The 14,856-nt window shown below is 41.4% G+C and overlaps 1 long non-coding RNA gene across 2 annotated transcripts; it reads left to right on the top strand.

Annotated features, from left to right (window-relative positions):
- The first annotated feature begins 1,839 nt into the window (after nucleotides 1-1,839).
- On the top strand, nucleotides 1,840-14,560 carry LOC146577952 (uncharacterized). 2 transcript variants are annotated; one of them, XR_014891446.1, is made up of 4 exons: nucleotides 1,840-1,975; nucleotides 8,667-8,755; nucleotides 9,115-9,194; nucleotides 11,473-14,560. It is a non-coding gene; the product is annotated as an uncharacterized LOC146577952 (long non-coding RNA). The 2 variants fall into 2 exon arrangements; XR_014891445.1 differs by lacking the exon at nucleotides 8,667-8,755.
- Nucleotides 14,561-14,856: the final 296 nt, after the last annotated feature.

Raw genomic sequence — 14,856 nt, 5'->3', positions numbered from 1 at the left:
CAAAATTGAGAGCAAACAAAACAACTGCTGTTTAATTCCCTCTGCCAACTTAGTTTAATTGTTCACATGACTGCATCATATGACTAACTAGTTTCCAAAAGTCTCCGCTTTCGCTGTCCACTTCAAATCGCTCAGTTTTCCTTGACCAAAAACGTCTTCTCGATGTGGACACATCTCCAAAACGGAGAGAAAAAGTTGACTTTTATGACCTGATCCACATCAAAGAGTTTATGTTGATCAGAACAGTTTCAAGAAAACTTTCCCCCACCATTTGTGTGCTCTTTTTCCTGGATTACTTATTACTACTTACGAAATGTGCAGGCTAAGAAGAGATGGAAAAGAGGCTTTAGGGCCAGCATCCAGGTACACATTAGATGAGCCTCTAGATCGGAGATTCCCCAACTGGTCTGGAGTTTTTGCTGCCAGTTACCCTTCTGGATTTGGTTGGAAATGCGTACTCACAGCCACTGAAGCCTGGATTCTTCTTGTCTGATTTTCTGGATTCTGTCAATTACCTGTAAACTGCTGTGCCCTCGTAGCTTGCATTGCAAAACCAGTGGCTGGTCCTGCTGTTAGTTCCACTTCCACAAGCTGATGTGGAACCTCTTGAACACCCACTCCATCGCCAACAAATCCTTCTCCCTGAATGAGATTTCCACAGGAACAAAGTTGGATTTTCTGTTTCTCTCTGAAACATGGCAGAGGGATGGTGAGGTTATTAACCTAAACCAACTGCGCCCTACTGGCTGCTCCTACTTGGGCGCCCCCTGTTTCAGTCACCGTGGTGGAAGACTTGCTGTCGTCTTTAAGGACAGTTACACATGCAAGTATCCAAACAATCAAGGTTGGCTCTATGAACATGTTTTATTGTGTTTTCATTTATCACCCTCCTCTGCTTCTTAATTCAGATCAAACTGAGGTTATTGTACTCGGCCCTGAAAAGCCTAGAAATATGGTATCTAAGCAGATTCTTACTCTGGATGGCATTACCTTGGCCTCCAGTAACACTGTGAGGAACCTTGGAGTCATGTTTGACCAGGACATGTCCTTCAACGCACATATTAAACAAATATGTAAGACTGCTTTCTTCCATTTGTGCAACATCTCTAAAGTTAGAAATATCCTGTCTCAGAGTGACGCTGAAAAACTAGTTCATGCATTTATTACTTCCAGGCTGGACGACTGTAATTCATTATCATCAGGATGGCCTGATAATAATGGCCCCGCCCCTTATAGAATATGATGTAACACTATAGATCAACTTAGCTCAGAATATATAAAGCATATAAACAGTTACAGCAATATGATGCAACAAACACAGCAGCTACTGATCCAAAATCCTCAAAGCTTCATAGAACTGAAACCAACATTTATTTTTAGCTCCATCCTGCTGCTGATACAGACTTTAGGTTTCTGAACATTAAACTTGTTGCTGCCTTTCAAAGTGTTTCACATTGAAAAGCAAATCTTCTTTCAAATTTTAGGCCAATCTCTAAACTAACCTTCTTGTCCAGAATCATGGAAAAAGTTGTGTTCCTTCAGCTCCAGGCTTATCTGGAAATGAATGACATCTCAGAAACATGTTAGTCTGGTTTCAAAGCACTACTGTTTCACTGTTTGCCATAGACACTGGATAGAGGCCTCTGTCCTTCTTGCTTCCTGTGGTGCTTGTAGCTTGAGCATGCACTGCTGCTCAGCTTTTTGTAAATCACATGACTTACAAAAAACTGAGTAGCAGAGGAAGGGAGGTCACTCCAGGGTCCACTCACACATTGTTGTACCCTCCCTCTGTTGCTCAGCTTTTTGTAAATCACATGACTTACAAAAAAAAATGTGTGAGTGAACCCTGGAGTGGCCTCCCTGTTTCCAGCCCTCCCTCATTCCTCTTCAGTCTGTTTTTAGGAGCAGCCATCATATGAAAAAGATTTGTCTGTCTGCAGGCACCCAACTCTTCAAGTTCAGTGTTGAGACTCTTGTAAGTAAATCTCATTGATTTTGGCTCTTGTGATAATTTAGATTCTGAGTCTAATAAATGCTTGTCTTCCTTTTTAGTTTTATTGTCCTTGCTGATGTTTTCCATATTGATGCCTATAAACACATCGCTGTTTGCGTCTCCATCATCCTCTGTCCACTCTCTAACCCTCTGTGTGTGTGTGTGTCTCGCTCCCTTGCTGTCTGTGTCTTAGTCGTGTAAATGGACTGATTTATGGGGGGGCATATTTGGCATGCAGACTGGGGGGAGCCAGCTTGCACTGACCCGTTCCCATGTTCCTCTCTTTGTGTTTCATCCTACGTGTCCTATACTGTGCTTTATTTTTAGTCACACGTTTCATCTTCATGTTCACTTCATGTTTTATCTCGTCTCCTCTTTCTGTCTTGTTCCCATGTCTGTTCACTCCTGATACTTTTGATTCCTGGTGCTGTTCCTCCTGGAATCAAGTTTCCTTTTTCTTTGTACCATCCTTAAGTGCACTTTTTTAAAGGTGCTTTGTTGAGTTGTTGAAGCTAGGTTAAGAAGGGAGGTGAGGATCAGTGAGCAACAGAATGGCTTCATGCTGAGAAAGAGCTCTACAGATGTGATGTTTGAAGTGCATGTAGCAGAGTATCTGAGTATGCTCCGAAGAGAAGAGGAATAAAAAGTCAACAAAAGCAAGACAGAATATACACTGTAAAAAAAGTCAGTAAAATATACATCAAAACACCGTCAAATTCCAACGGTAATGGAGCGTAAAACCAAAAACTTCCTTTTAATGTATTAAATAGATTGAATAACCGTTAATTGTGAGACTGGATAAAACTTTGTTTTTTACTGTAATAAAATGTTGAAATTATAAATATTTTCTGTGAAAACAAATAAATATGCATACATTTTACAATTACATATTGTAATGTTGAAAATGTCTGAAAAACTTAGATTTTACGGTATTATTTGAGTAAAACTACATCTTTTGGGGTTGTGCACATTGGAATTCACAGTATAAAGCTGTAGATTTTTAAGCAAACAAAAACATTCATTTTTACAGAAGCAAGATGTTAAAAAATAGGGTCCACCGTAATAATACAACCAGTACAACAACAACAAAAAAAAAAAAGCAAATATCAGCAGTGAAAGACAATAAAACTGATAGTATTTTTATTATTTTAAAATTCATATACAGATTAAAAGTTAGGCCTGCAGTATATCATTATTAACCTTCTGATAAAAAAAATCAACAGCAAAAGAAGATGTTAAAAATAAAGTTTATGGTTGTGAATAAAATTGATTTCAATAATCTTTTTTAATTATTATTTTAAAACAACTTTATGTTGTTGTGTTTCACGCCATATTATCAGACCACCTTAAGTGGGTCGGCCTTAAATTTTGAGTTTGTGTGATCGCTGTTGATTGGTAGCTAAACTGCTGGTAAACTGTGTGTACAGACGTTTTACGTTCGAATTGCAGAGAAAAAAAAATCTGGTAGCAACATTGTGCAGTATGAGCGAACCATTTCACCAAAAAAAGGGGAAGCAAGGCAAGACGTGGCTGCAGCGGTCTGCAGACGTGACTTCTGATCAAATTCGAACCTCCTAAAGAAACAAAGAGCGACGTTACATTGCGGGATGACGTCACCTGAAAATGACCAATAGCGCGGCGCGCTGCTGAGCTGTGTGCCAACCGCTCTTTTTTTCATGCAGGACACTCAAGTTGGCTTCGCTAACGGACACAGTTTTGAACTCGTATATTAGCGCCATTTATTGCTGCTTGGACCACAGCATCTTCGGAATTTGTAGACATCCTGGCAGCTTACAATTAGTTCGAGGTGAGGTGAGTACATGCAACTTCAAGTTATCTCTGTTATAAAAATCCACCAGCCCAGCGTTTATAGATAATTTTAGCAGTTCGTTTTTTATGAGTGAGGTTGTGAATTTAGTTAGCATTTGTGAGTTGAGTTAGCATTACTGTTGCGAGGGAAGCATTGCTCTGGATTAGTTTCTGTATTTGGCGTGCTTAATTCGCTAGGGAGGAATTACCAAAGTACATGGAGTTATGTTAACGTGTAATTTCTGTGGTAAGGTAGTTCAGTCATCAAGGGGCTACGTGCTTCATTGTAAACTGCATCGGAATGAGCCACGTTGTTTCTTTCGGTGTATTGAAGCAGGCTGCAAGCAGACATACACCAGGTATGGCGCGTTTAAGGCTCATTTTTACCGAAGACACTGCCCCCACCCATGTCACTGGTGTGGTGGTGGTTTCTTCGTTTACATGTGCAATGGCGATGTGTGAACGTCAGTGTCAGAACTCTAAAGAGTTAATAGCGCATCTGAAGAGCCATATTGTGGAAGGACACGTGGTCACTTGTCCAGTAAGAGGATGCACAAATACCTTTAGAGTTAAATCATCTTTTACTGCTCACATGTCACGTAAACACAGAGTTTTCAGACAGCAGCATTGGTGATTTATATAGAGAGTCTGCATGTCAATCATCATCTGTTCCAACCACATCAGATGACTTTGTACCCTTGATTTCCAAGCCTGCTGCACAGTCTGAAAACTGCTGGCTGCCTGGAAACAAACCAGTAAGTATTATGATTTCATTGCACAATAGCCATGAAGGGCTTTGTTTTTTCTATTATGCTTTGGCCAAGGTCCAAAAAGTACAATTAATCTATTGTTTGTGATATTGTTTTACAGCACCAAATATGGAAATTTCAAGCCAGGCCAGCATATCGTCTCCATCTTCTTGCTCCTCATTTTCTGCCTCCCCCTCACTCAGTCCAATATATTCTCTAGACTGGGTAGATAACTTTAGAATTCCAAGTGAAGATTTTCCAGAAGACTTGATCCAGTGTCTTCAGAGAGCGAAAAGACCAAAGCCTCGATTTTGGAGGGAGATGATCCGCATCATTGTGAAGGAGATGATGAAAGCCTGTGCCTCTCCAAGTAGAAGAGCCTCGACTGAAATTGCAAAAAAACTGGTTGCGATGTATCCCAAGTCGCTGCAGGATGTCATAGAGGGGGATGTGGTAGGACAGGGGTACCACTCTTTGGTAAAACAGATTCAGGCACGAATTGAAAATGTGAAGAGGTCTACTTCACCAGTGTTACAGAAGCGCAAACAGGGAGGATCAGATGACACCGATGAAGTGACACCTGAAAAGCGAGCATCTGTTCAAGACACATATGGCTGCATAAAGTGGGACATGAAGTTTTTGCCAGTCAGTGAGACACTGGAAACCCAGCAGGAGAAGAAGGAACGTATGAAGATTCTCAGTGAACAGACAAGCTTCAGTCATGAAGAAGTAAAAACTCTAATGAAATGCACCTACTACTCTCAGCGCAAAGCAATAAACAGCGGAGCAGACATGCAAACCCTCAAAGAAGAGTGGCCTTTTTTGTTTCAGGTGATTGGAATGACAGTCCATTTTGAAGAACTTACTGGGGTACCGCTGAAAGAGACTTTCCTCACCAGTCTGGAAAAGAAGGGAAAACTGCTTTTGGACTTTCTGAAAACCAAAAACTAAAATGGTTAGGGTCAGGAGGTCAAAGGTCAGAGCTCCTGTGGGTCTGAGGGCGGCCTCACGCTGGAGAAGGATGAAGGAGTCTGACCTGAGCCAGTGTTTGACATGAACACATCAGCACTGCTGTCAGTGAGCCTAACGACAGCCGTTAGCATCATTTCAGTGTTTCAGTCATAAAAACACTTCCTGTCTCTGTGGTGGTTACAGTGACATCATGCAGTTTGTGCTTTGACCTCCAGAGGGCGACAAATCAGCACAGACAGAGAGCTCCATTCAAACTTTGCTGCCATCAGGAATAATTCTTCAAATATAATCATCAGTGTTTGAGCAGTTATGATATCAGGGACAATCTAGACATGTGTGACAATACTGAACATGTCACATGACACACCTCAAACATCATGTGATCCACTCTCAGTCTGCACTTTGAGTCATGACTTCAACAGGTTGAAATGAGCTTTGAACAAACATCAGTTTAGTGCTGAAATATTCAAACGCTGCAGGAAGAAGAACAACAAAGTGGGGACGGATGTTTGTGTTTCAAACAGGAAAACCGGAAGAAATAAATCACCTTTAGATAACCTGCCAGAGCTTTGGGAGTTTCCAAGATGCACTAGAATGCAGCACAGAGTGTGTTTGTTTCGGTGTCCTCAGATGCCTCTGTGGGTGTTTCCTTCCTGTTCAAACTTTAATTTCACTTTCCTGAAGTAAATGTTTGTGACTGACGCTGTGAAGGTAATGGAAGCAGTCTGTAATGTTTCCCTGGCTAACATCAGTATAACTTCTGCTTTTTCGTGATTGTGTGTTTGCTGGTTTCAATTATTATTTCCACTGTAGACTATCTATAGCTTGTATATAAAAGATGGCGGCAGAGACATTTGTTTGTGTTGAAGTCTGAAGTTTTGTCTTCAGTTCCTGAAAGTTTCTGCTGCTGTTTACAGAAACATTTAATGTCCAGGATGTTTGTAGTTTGAAGGAAAAAAGACTCCATGATGAGTCAGTCATGATATTTTCAGTGATGATCTGTAGAAAAGTAACAGTGAAGACTTTTTCAGTTCTCAGTGCAGGGTGGAGTTTGTGGTTCTGCATGTGGGGCAGTTTGTAGATGGAGGCAGCAGCTCTGTTCATTTTGGGACTGATGTAAAAATGCTTGCTGATGTTTCCTGTTGTCTAAAAGTTGATGCTGCTCACAGATAAATGAGTGTTTTCAGCCTTTGGTCAGTTTTTGCTGCCAGAACTTCCCTGATGTGATGGATGTGCAACTGGAAACATCTGGAGTTAGTGTTGAAATGTTAACAACACGATCAGCAGCTTGAACAGCAGATTTCCTCTCAGTGTTTGAGGATTCAGAGCCTTTTGTAGACTTCTGATCACTTCCTGTTAGAAATGTTCGACTCTAAAACTCTGAAATGATGCTGCTGACTTCAGAGAGGGTTCAGCCTTCACAGTGAAATAAAAGTAAACGTTCCTGTGCAGTGAGCTCCCTCAGACATTTGATGCACTCAGACAAACAGCAGCTTCACTGCATTTAGTTCATGTTTGTCTGTTTGGACACAATCACTGCTGTGTTTTAGTGTCTCTGCTGGAACTGCACAAAACTCCTTCATTCACCATCCCAACACTGAGAGGATGGGAGACACACAGAGTCAAATATTTCACGTTCTACCTCTGGTAGAAATCTACACAGCCATCGCCCTGTACAAGCCCATCAGACTGTTGTGATTTCACAACAAAAAGTGTGTAACCAAAAGGGGTTCAGTTTAAATGGTGGGTCTGTGCCTCCTCCCACTGACCTCAGAGGGGAGAAAAAAATGGCACTTTTGTTTTTAAATGCAATTGCATCAAAAATACTTGTTTGCTATTACAACGCTAACTTTAGCGGACATTAAAATGTGCCCAAAGATGCATTTTTGCATTTAAATGTCCTAAAACAGTGAGCGGTGACTGGGCGGACTGCCAGCATTCTAGCCACTAGACAGACATGTTTCTATCAAATAATGACATCAGAATAAAGTCATCTTTACAAAAAGCAGACGGGGTAATGAACTACACCTGTATTTCTATTTTGTTAAATGCACGAGGAGAAGACCTGATAAATACGAGCAGTAAGGCTTGTTTGTGTGTAACGCATCACATTACATTACAAAATTCGTCACCTTTAATAGGAAAACACATTTTTGGTGGTGTTTTATTCGAGAGAGGTGAATACTAAACCGATATACTGTGAATTGTGTGAATTGTCTAATATATTGCACCTCATCCTAGTCTGTGTGACATCAGCACACATAGCAACAGGTTAGCAACCACACTTCCTGTTTTTAACATCTCTGCGACCACAGGAAGTTGACAAGCTTGATGAAATTAGAAACTACTTCCTGTTCTAACACAGGCAGATGTGCAGAGACAGTTCTCAGCTCTGTGGGTCTGCAGGTTTCCATCTGAATGGTCTCCGATGCACACATCAGCTGTGTGCAGCTCAGTTCCAGCACAAATCTGCCGCTCCATAGTTCACGGTAACGGACTCACAGCTGGCCCAACGAGGCCGAGCGTGTCCGCCATGACCTGTTAGTGCGTGATCAGAGTCCAGGAATCAGACGAAACACACTGAATGCGGCCTGAGCTATTCCACAGTAACTGTTACTTAGTGTAGCCAGGAAACACTCTTCACTGCTCTCCTCCCTCTCTGCTGTTCAGCTTGTGTTGAGTGAGCTGCGCTTTCATTTAGCTCCCGATCATAATGTCCTGCATTCAGTGATTTGCAATTAATATTAATGGAATACGCTGCTTGCAAACATAATCAGCCCTTTGCACATTTGCAAACTTAATCCAACGGGATAAACACCACAATGTTACCTTCAAAGCAACCTTATAGTTGGACGACCTATAAGAATAATTCAGAGTGAATAATCACCAGTTTTAGTGTGCAGCCTTTAGCTATCAAATACGAGCTTGAACAATAAAGACAGCCCACAGGGGCGAGAGGGGGATTTGCTTTAAATATCTTAGTGACCAATCAAAAAGAAATAAACCAAAACGTGTCAGAGTAAAAAAACATTTTTCTCGAATCTCCAGAAAAAAAATGAGGTAGTATTTTTTTCTGGAAAGGGAAAAAAATCTCTCTACAAATCTCCTTTAGTTCATGAACAGACGTTCTGCTTCACTTTCAGGGTACAAACAGAGGATTGTTTGGTCTCAGTCAGACTGCAAGGACTGCACACGAACACTGGTGACGATCACCTGAATTCATCTCATCGCTGTGAGTCCGAGCTTGTTTATTTGACTGAAACACAGACAAAGATGTTCCTTTCTCTGACGTGTTCAGAATCTGTTTGTCATCGTTTCGTTCGGAGCGCTCGCTGTGGAAACGTGAGTCACAGCTGCTCACACACACGGTGCTCCATGTTCAAACTGTTTTTTAATAAATAATAAAGCTGCAGAGCCTTTTGAAGGAAACTTTTTAGGTAAAGTCTCTCTTATTGGAAAAGTCCCACAGGGTGGGGCACTGGGGCTGTAACAGTGGACGACATGATGGTGTTTGTATCACGTTTACTGTCTTACGAACAGAGATGCTCCCACAGACAGGAACACGTTCTTCTCTCTCTTTTTGTTCTTTAGTTTGCGGACACCATGGGCGCTCGGCAGTCCGTCATTCATATTACGAACAAGACTGAGGGCTACACCCTTCAAAACCCCAGGTGACCACACTTCTTACTGTGACTGAGATGCTGCCTGCACATCACCTGACACCTCACTGATATCACTAATAAAAGTAACAGAAGGGAATCAGGTACTCTTAGTACCATTGATGTTAAGTTAGACTCTTTTTCTCCAATTGATCTTTCTGAGTTAACTTCAATAATTACTTCCTCCAAACCATCAACGTGTCTTTTAGACCCCATTCCTACAAAACTGCTCAAAGAAGTCCTGCCATTAATTAATTCTTCGATCTTAAATATGATCAACCTATCTCTAATAATCGGCTATGTACCACAGGCCTTCAAGCTGGCTGTAGTTAAACCTTTACTCAAAAAGCATCTCTAGACCCAGCAGTCTTAGCTAATTATAGGCCAATCTCCAACCTTCCTTTCATATCAAACATCCTTGAAAGAGTAGTTGTCAAACAGCTAACAGATCATCTGCAGAGGTTTATTTGAAGAGTTTCAGTCAGGTTTCAGAGCTCATCACAGCACAGAAACAGCTTTAGTGAAGGTTACAAATGATCTTCTTATGGCCTCTGACAGTGGACTCATCTCTGTGCTTGTCCTGCTAGACCTCAGTGCAGCGTTCGATACTGTCGACCATAATATCCTATTAGAGCGATTAGAACATGCTGCAGGTATTACAGGTACTGTGCTGCAGTGGTTTGTATCATATCTATCTAATAGACTCCAGTTTGTGCATGTAAATGGAGAGTCCTCTTCACACACTGAGGTTAATTATGGAGTTCCACAGGGTTCAGTGCTAGGACCCATTCTGTTTACATTATACATGCTTCCCTTAGGCAGTATCATTAGAAGACATAGCATACATTTACACTGCTATGCTGATGACACCCAGCTCTATCTGTCCATGAAGCCAGATAACACACACCAATGAGTTAAACTGCAGGAATGTCTTAAAGACATAAAGACCTGGATGGCCGCTAACTTTCTGCTTCTTAATTCAGATCAAACTGAGGTTATTGTACTCGGCCCTGAAAATCTTAGAAATATGGTCTCTAAGCAGATTCTTACTCTGGATGGCATTACCTTGGCCTCCAGTAACGCTGTGAGGAACCTTGGAGTCATTTTTGACCAGGACATGTCCTTCAAAGCACATATTAAACAAATATGTAAGACTGCTTTCTTCCATTTGCGCAACATCTCTAAAATTAGAAATATCCTGTCTCAGAGTGACGCTGAAAAACTAGTTCATGCATTTATTACTTCCAGGCTGGACGACTGTAATTCATTATTATCAGGAAGTCCTAAAAACTCACTGAAAAGCCTTCAGCTGATCCAAAATGCTGCAGCAAGAGTCCTGACAGGGACTAGAAAGAGAGAGCATATTTCTCCTGTTTTGGCTTCCCTTCATTGGCTTCCTGTTAAATCCAGAATTCAAAATCCTGCTCCTCACATACAAGGTCTTAAATAATCAGGCCCCATCTTATCTTAATGACCTTGTAGTACCATATCACCCTATTAGAGCACTTGGCTCTCGCTCTGCAGGCCTACTTGTTGTTCCTAGAGTATTTAAAAGTAGAATGGGAGGCAGAGCCTTCAGTTTTCAGGCCCCTCTTCTGTGGAACCAGCTTCCAGTTTGGATTCAGGAGACAGACACTATCTCTACTTTTAAGATTAGGCTTCAAACTTTCCTTTTTGCTAAAGCATATAGTTAGGGCTGGACCAGGTGACCCTGAATCCTCCCTTAGTTATGCTGCAATAGATGTAGGCTGCCGGGGGATTCCCATGATGCATTGAGTTTTTCCTTTCCAGTCACCTTTCTCACTCACTATGTATTAACAGACCTCTCTGCATTGAATCATATCTGTTATTAACCTCTGTCTCTCTTCCACAGCATGTCTTTATCCTGTCTTCCTTCTCTCGCCCCAACCAATCACAGCAGATGGCCCCGCCCCTCCCTGAGCCTGGTTCTGCCGGAGGTTTCTTCCTGTTAAAAGGGAGTTTTTCCTTCCCACTGTTGCAAAAGTTCTTGCTCATAGGGGGTCATATGATTGTTGGGTTTTTCTCTGTATCTATGAAGCGCCTTGAGGCGACTTTTGTTGTGATTTGGCGCTATATAAATAATATTGAATTGAATTGAATAGACGAGCAGTAAATTTCTTCTGAACACTGACATGATGTAGTCATCTCAGCAGCAATAGCCCTGTCCATGTTTCTTTCTCTAAACAAACTCATCCACCTGACTCATTATGAGAGTTAGGGTCCTGTTGGAATAAGAATATTAATTCATATTTTTCTTTTTCCTCACTAGTCTGCATCTTGTTAGCGGACTCTGCCAAATCCCTTTGCCAACAAAACTTGGGCCTTCTGAATGTGGCAGCGCTCTGTTCTCTAAGACTGGCGGCACAGCGCGAGGATCTGTTGGAGTCTTCACCTACGATCTCTACGATACAGCTGCAGACAGAGCTGATAAGAAAATAGCCGTCCTGTTCTCGGTTCCTTTTGACTACGGCCTGTACTCTAACTGGTGCGCCGTCGGAGTCTTTGACGGGGAAACAAACAGTGATAGTGCTCTTTATGATAAGATGTATCGCACTCCTGAGAGAGGGTTTGTCAGAGGAAAAGCTGATGGCTATGATCTGACTCACACAGATTTTAATGTCACCATTAAATCCAGCATGACAAACTTCAGCGTTGCAACGCTGAAAGTTGAAGTACACAATAAAGTAATTGAATAAAAATAAAGTAATTATGCAAATATGAGCTCTGATTGTTTTTGGGGCAGATCTCGAGGAAAGGCCTGATCACCCTTCATTAGTATTATTTTTACTTATCAGGATAAACAGATATAAACTTGAGTTAACCCAGGGTTTCCCCATCTTCCACAGAAAACGCTCCTTACAACACAACAGACATTAGGAATAAAAAAGGAGTATAAAAGAAATACCAGTAAAATACAATCCTGTTGTAAAAAGCGATCAACGCTCAGTATGGCTGTTTATTTCACAGGTGTGGTTGGTTGAACAGGTATCGAGGTGTGTGTTTCATGTTTGTGGCAGTGGAACAGACTCATCAGCAGAGCAGAATCATTTTCTGATCACATGAACACATTTCACCCAGCAGATAATCAATATGTCACTGAAAGCACGCTTTAACCCTTGTATGGTGTTCGGGTCTGTGAGACCCGTTTTCAGTTTTTTTCAAAAGAAAAATTAAAGAATTAATTGTTTTTTCAACCTGAAATTCATTGGCTTTGGCTTATTTTCTGTGAAGAACATAAATCCAAACTAATTTTCAATGACCTCATACTGTACCTCCCCCCACGCATTTACATTACATACAAGGTGTTCGGGTCCACTGGACCCAGGTCTAATAAAAGTGTTGAAAGTGCAGGTCCTGTGTTCCCACACTCTGTCTTCCTCCTTTCTGGTGCTGCTGATAGTGTTTTCTTCCCCTCCTGCTCCGCACAAAGTTGCCACATTGTTGAAAATTCAACTATCAACACCGTCTGCTCTGACATTCCCACACATTTTACCCTCTTTCTTGAGGGATCCAAATTTTATTTTCTCATACCCTGTCCCACCTGCAAATTAGGGGCATAATACTATAAATAAGACTTTGCCAGTGTGGTTCTTTATCACAACTGATCAAGATGGCAAAAGATTATCTGCTGCGAGGGCCGTCCAATTGATTTTGGAAGAGAGAGGAGCTTCTGATGATGATGTTGACAAAGAGGTTTCAGAATATTTCACATTTCTGAAAATTCAGAGTCTGACAGTGACTTTGAAGAAGAGGATGAGGTTGAGCACCATTTAGTAAAAAAACGAAGACGAGTACCCCATCTGCTGCCAGCTCCAGGACCAGAACAAGTCCACCAGACAGCAAGTGAAGAAATATGGATGTCAATAACTGGTGAAATTGAATGGTCTTCTTGCCCAAGAAATGAGCCACCCTGCAGAGCTGTTACTGTGATAAGCCAGGGCCAACACGGCTGAAGTTACTCATGTGCAGGACATCAAGTCTTCATTTGAGATTTTCATCCCAGATTCCATCCAGAAAATTATTCTGGATTGCAGTAATCTAGAAGGAAGGTGTGTTTTTGGAGAGAGGTGGAAGGAGACCAAATTAATCTAAGAACCCCAAAGGCCTACTTTGGGGTTCTTATCCTTGCAGGAGTTTTCAGGTCCGAAGGGGAATCCACAGAATCCCTGTGGGATGCAGAAACCGGCAAGAACCTTTCCGTGCATCAATGTCTCTGGAAAACTTCCACAAAATTTCCAGGATTATCCGTTTTGATAACCGAGACGACAGACCAGCTCGACGGCAGAGAGACAAGCTAGCTGCCATTAGGACAGTGTGGGATAAGTGTGTGCACCACCTCCCCCTGTTTTACAAACCTGGGTCTAATGTCACCATTGATGAGCAGCTGATCCCATTTAGTTGTGAAACATATTGCTTCACGTGTAAATGTGTTGTGTCTTTCCACTCACTCCACTTGATTACAACTGATTTATTTTTTTATAACATTTTATAAAAAAAACAAAAAAAAAACGAGAAGCACATTAATTCATAAATGTGATCTGACAAAGGTAAAGGGAAAAAATTAACCATGTTTGCTGTTCATATGGTTTGTAATTGGGATGAAGTAAACATTTGTTGAGTAATTTAACATAAAATTGTTTGATAGTGTTAATTTGGAAAGCCAAAACTCTAGCGGGTCCACCAGACCCATGAACACTGGTTGAGTAACAAAAATATGAACACCACACAAGGGTTAAAAGACATAACCTGCTCCTGACAGTTTGAGTTTATGTTCTCTCAGCTGCAGCTGTTTGCGATTGTGAACCAGCTCCGTAGGACAGAAAACTCAGGGTTAACCCTGAAGTAACCCGAATGAGCAAAATTCCCTGGAGTTAAAAGCTTTAGTTGTTTAAAAATAAAGTTTTAACATCGAATCATTAAAGATCAGCTGAGCAGGTAACACATGCTTGCGTGGATGGGATGTACTGAGTTGGATTATTGATGAAATCAGACTGAAACGCTCCACCAAGTGTTTTTTAGAAAATCATCACTAACCTTTGAGGAAGGAAGATTTCAAGGATTTAATAATCTTTTGTTGGTTCTGTGGGTTCAGGTCACGTTTCGCCTGTCTCGTGGGGTGTGGTTTCTTCCAGCTGTGTTCCCCTCCTGTTTCCATTCCCTGATTACTCCCTGTGTATTTAAGCCCTGTGTTTTCCTGTGCTCCCTGTTGCATCGTACTCTGAGTGTGTTCGAGTTTAGTCCTGCATTTTGGGTCCTTTCTCCCTGACGAAATACTAATTTGATGTTTCCTGTGCATTAATTTCAACATGTGATTCTTTGTTTTCTGAGCCCTAAACCAATAAATAAATTAGACTTTACTTTAACTTGCCCCTGTGCTTTATTCACTGACATCTCATCTACTTTACTGATCTGGTTTCAGTTTGGGAAAAATGTGTGAGGTTATACACATTGTTGTACATGATTGCTACCACTTTGCCCTCCTGGTCAGCTGACAGTAAAAGTTATTTATTAGCAAATATCTTGATAAAATGGAAACCAGAGCTCATGTGTAAAAAGGGCCACGACGTCTCACATAAACTTCAGTTTTTGCAGGTTTGACCAAATCTCAGCAAGCAGGTCCAGTTGGTGACTTAAAGAAACTGAGGAAGACTGA

The sequence above is a fragment of the Mchenga conophoros genome, linkage group LG3 (genome assembly GCF_057382185.1).
Source record: "Mchenga conophoros isolate Kocher_MC1m ecotype Shallow Benthic linkage group LG3, M_conophoros_male_GT1.1, whole genome shotgun sequence".
Lineage (NCBI taxonomy): Eukaryota > Metazoa > Chordata > Actinopteri > Cichliformes > Cichlidae > Mchenga > Mchenga conophoros.
Note: the sequence above shows the minus strand (reverse complement) of the source record. Positions and strands in the feature narration are given on the sequence as shown.